Source organism: Littorina saxatilis, linkage group LG2 (assembly GCF_037325665.1).
Source record: "Littorina saxatilis isolate snail1 linkage group LG2, US_GU_Lsax_2.0, whole genome shotgun sequence".
In the NCBI taxonomy this organism is placed as follows: Eukaryota; Metazoa; Mollusca; class Gastropoda; order Littorinimorpha; family Littorinidae; genus Littorina; species Littorina saxatilis.
Genome location: NC_090246.1, coordinates 49,071,001 through 49,076,118, shown reverse-complemented (window position 1 = coordinate 49,076,118; position 5,118 = coordinate 49,071,001).

The following is a 5,118-nucleotide window of genomic DNA, read 5'->3' as shown; positions in this document are numbered from 1 at the left end:
AGCTTTTACCGTGTGTATAATTGTAGATTGCCGTTCGTCACTGGTAATACGAATTTATCTCTCTCTCTCTCTCCTTTGCCCAATAATTAAGATGAACAAGCACAGAGAGAAACAGTACAAGGGGACAACGACCTGATTCCTCAAGTTGATCGTACACAAGCTAGCAAGCATAAAAGAGAGAAAGAGAGGGAGATAGAGAGCTAGCATATAACCGCGTCATGTCCCAAATAGACACTAGTTCTGGGGACAGAAAAACCAAGTTAGCAGAGAGAGAGAGAGAGAGAGAAAGAGAGAGAGAGAGAGAGAGAGAGAGAGAGAGAGAGAGGGGGGGGAGAGACAGAGACAGAGAGACAGACAGAGAGAGACAGACAGAGACAGAGACAGAGAGAGATAAACAGAGGATTGATAGGGGGTTATATCAAAGGATTATGCAAATGTTACTGGGCTCATAATACAGTTCCGGTCAATGCCTCTATAGACTTGGGTTATCAAACTGTCATCAGGACTAACTTTAAAAAAAAATCCCACCTGCCATGCAGCTTGCCGCGTCCCATAATTCACAATGAACGTTACCTTTGATCACATTTGCAATCTTCTTTGTATCATGGGGGTCAACATACGCTTCAATGAACGCCAAAAGTACAAGCCCAGAGTACTCAAACATTAAACAGGTTCACGGACATCAATTGTTGAAAACAACCTGGTTATTTGCAGCACACCTGACAATCACCTGATGAAGTTATAAACACCTACACTGACCTTTGTGCACCTGTCACGGGACAGGATGCTGCTCTGATGAAACTGTAGTTTTAAGCTGCAAGGTTTTCGTGATACGTTCTTTTCGGTCCAAAGAAGACACAATTCTGCCACACACCCCTCTCCTCCCCGGCACTGCCAGTCACCCATCACCCTCACTCATGTAGAGGTAAGGGGTACCGGCAAGAATCAACACGATAATAGATTGTTGGGCCAATTCATGAAATGATCATTGGGTAGTTTGCAAATCCGAAGGGGCAGTCTCTGCCACTCTTTAAAAATAGATGACCAAGTGAACGATTCCCAGCCGTAATGATGGGTCATTTTTGACATTTCAGCGTATGTGACCGACGACCTATCACTCTTTCCTTTCCTTCCCTTCCCTCCCCACCCTTAATTCCCTCTGCTCCCCTTCCCTCCCAGAAATCGCCTTGTATACATATAATACTAGTTTACTGATCGCTGGCAGTGCCTGCTGCATTGAGATCTGGACTCTTCGATTAGGCTAAACCGACTAGCCCAAAGATACATTTTTTGTCGCGTAAAATCTCGTGTTAATTACCAGGCTTTTACATGGGATAAAAACTGTCTTTATTACTTCGATACATACCAAAAATCTACAATTTGGCTGCTTTGTGTAAAGGTTGGATTCTTTTTTAGTGTGTGTGTGTGTGTGTGTGTGTGTGTGTGTGTGTGTGTGTGTGTGTGTGTGTGTGTGTGTGTGTGTGTGTGGGGGGGGGGGGGGGTGTCGTAAACGATACTTGCGGGAAGAGAAGGAATCTTCATACAAACACTGCATTTATACAAATCAGCAACATATTGATGCTGGTGTAGCTGCTTTTAGAACAACCAGGCTGCCCTGAATGACAAACGACGCTGGCACAATTTCGTGAAAATGGATGACAAGTACACACGCAAGACATTTGATTTTGGATACCGAAACCACGACCCCTGCTTGTTACCAAAGTACACCATACAGAACCATGTCCCCGTCAAGAAATATCGACGGGGAAACAGATCGTTTATGGCCCAAAGGATGTAACAGGAACTATGGAAGCTTTGACTGAAGAGTGTAACAAAAACTATTCAAGGACCAAAGAGTGCAGCCACAATTATGCAATCAGATGTCTTAAGAGTGCAACATAAAATGTGCAAGCATAGGCCAAAGATTGAAACAGAAACTATGCAAGCATAGGCCAAAGATTGAAACAGAAACTATGCAAGAATAGGCTAAAGATTGAAACAGAAACTATGCAAGCATAGACCAAGGAGTGAAACAGAAACTATGCAAGCATAGGCCAAAGATTGAAACAGAAACTATGCAAGCATAGGCCAAAGATTGAAACAGAAACTATGCAAGTATAGGCCAAAGATTGAAACAGAAACTATGCAAGCATAGGCCAAAGATTGAAACAGAAACTATGCAAGCATAGGCCAAAGATTAAAACAGAAACTATGCAAGCATAAACCAAAGATTGAAACAGAAACTATGCAAGCATAGGCCAAAGATTGAAACAGAAACTATGCAAGCATAGGCCAAAGATTGAAACAGAAACTATGCAAGCATAGGCCAAAGATTGAAACAGAAACTATGCAAGCATAGGCCAAAGATTGAAACAGAAACTATGCAAGCATAAACCAAAGAGTAAAACAGAAACTATGCAAGCATAAACCAAAGAGTGAAACAGAAACTATGCAAGCATAGGCCAAAGAGTGAAACAACAAAAAGTATGCTAGTAAAGGCCGAACAGTGCAACAGGAACTACGCAAGCATAGTGCAATGGGAATAAAATGCAAGTACGGTTCAGACCAACGAGCGCAAGCAGACTATAAAAGCATGGGCCATATAATCCAACAGAAACTGTGCAAACGTACGCAAACGGTTGAAACATCATAATTATGTGAAAGTAATAGAGCACAACAGAAACTATGCAATCATGTCGGAAAAGTCGAGATTAAAACAGAAACTATGCAGGCATATACCAAACAGCGCAACAAAAACTAAGCGAGCATGCATAGGCCAACGAGTGCAACTTAAACCATGAAAGCACAGGGCACTCAGTGCTCTAACTTCACTAATGTCAACTTTATGGTGTGTTCTTTATTTGGTTGGTTAATTGTGTAACATAAAAGCAAACAAGCGTTTACACTATCAACCCTTTTTGTTCGCATCGTTGTTTTAAAATGCATAGCTCGCGGCTCTCGTTTTTTCATCAACGACAGTAAACGACGCATTGCATTATACGCGTCACAGGTGTTGAAAAGACCCAATCGATGCCAACCACAAAAAGCCAACCAGACGCAGCCGGTCTGTTGTGTTACCGAGATCATAGCAACGGTAACCGCTTCGACGGTTGTTTATTTGGTAAACATATTAATCTCATGATATACGAGGCTATCTATAATCGAAAATAGCAGGGCATAGCCATCGTGTTCCATCATACGGAATAAACTTTATATTTGACGTGGATCGTAAATGAAAAGTGCGAAAAGTAGCTTTAAGACAGAAAAGACAGTTTTAAATGATTGCTAGCCTTCAAGCATCTTTCCCGCTTCCTCCTACATTTCGGGAAAAAGTGTGTCAAGTGTATGCTGTAAAACCTTTTGCTTGTTCTTTGCTACTTCCCAAGCACAGTCACGTGGTAATTGTAAGGGTACTTCCGTTCTGTGACAATTGCTGTTTGGAAGTCTTTCGCCTTGTTCATTCGCCTCGGCAACACTATGTGCTTGTGCTTTGGGATTGAGAGCGCGCGTTTGGTGTGTGTGTGTGTGTGTGTGTGTGTGTGTGTGTGTGTGTGTGTGTGCGTGTGTTGGTGTGCGTGTGTTGGAGTGCGTGTGTGCGTGCGTGCGTGTGTGTGTGTGTTGGTGTGCGTGTTTGCGTGCGTGTGCGCATTTATCCTCGCACACGAACTAACAGTTTCAGCGGATTTCGTATTTTCATATCTGGGTCAAACACTTTCGCCAAACTTTTTGTAGCTGTCGATACTAGACTCGGTCACCACATCATTTTCGTTTCTTGTCACTTGTCCACAAATCCCCCTCAATCGATGAGTTCACGGTATCTTGTCGCAAGGACGGTTCTCATTCAGAGACGAGTTTTGCGTCTCGGTCAGACCAGACAGACTTTGAATAGCGCGTGCCATCTCTTTCCGCCTAAAGGAACTTGGTGACCGAGATTATGCCTTTCAAGAAAACTTGTAAATTCAAATTTAATTTGCCGGAAATTGCCATCTTCTGTGCTGGGATATTTGCGTAAGTACAGCTTTCATTCTCATTGCGTGCCTGTTAATCGCCACTCCCATCCCCTACCCCGAAAAAAAAGAAGCTAAAGAAGGAGAAGAAAACGAAGAGAGAGAGAGAGAGAGAGAGAGAGAGAGAGAGAGAGAGAGAGAGAGAGAGAGAGAGAGAGAGAGAGAGAGAGAGAGAGAGAGAGAGAGAGAGAGAGAGTTCTTCTTACGCTCGACAGAGCCCTGAAGTTGGGCCAATCTTCCCCTCTCGGGAAACGCACGTCCTTAGTAATCTTTTCCACGCGCGTGGACTTAAAATCACTGATTCCCCACACTGTAGCTAATCCTGCCCTTAAAACGTGTTTGTGCCAGAACCATACATGCAATCAACACTATCTTTGTGCACGACATCAGTGAAAAGCGACGAACAAAAATCAATGGAATTAAGACGGTTCAAGGCCAGAGACAGACGGTCAGCAAAGTGACCAGAAGGAACCCCGCAGGGTGTCATAGTTAGAAATTCACTCAATTTCCAGCGCACTTTGGCCTTTTGGGCTCCCGAGAACGGTTGCTTGAGTCAGACATAAGGAACATATCCCATTCTGGGCCCAGGGACACAATACAAGTATGGCACTTTTGCGATGAGGTTGCCGGGAGGGGGCTTTTGTTCAGGAAGAGACACTTGCCGTAGAGTTGAGACGATTTGGCTTTATGAGCCTCCAAGAACGGTGGCTCGAGTCGGATATACGGAATACTGCATATTCAATTCTGGAACCAAGGACGCCGTTCGGCGCGTGTGGTACATTAGCTGTGAGGCTGGGAAATGGTGCCAGGTGGGAGAGGAGGTTGAGAGCGTGGCAGATGCCGAGGACTTGAGACTCTTCGGCCGTTTTGGTACCCATGATCGGGATGCTCGAGGCAGATGCATGGGCCCAAGGAAGGACACACCATCAGTAGGCCTACATTTCATCGTAAGCAGGAGGTGACACAGACATGGACAGATAATTATTTCTATGTCTGTGGGGAGATGGAGACAGGAGACACAGGTCATGGGGTTAAAGAAGGGTGTGGGAGAGGGGACAACATGCAATTTGGATCGTCTCCTCGCACACGTAGCTCAGTCGGTAGCGCGCTG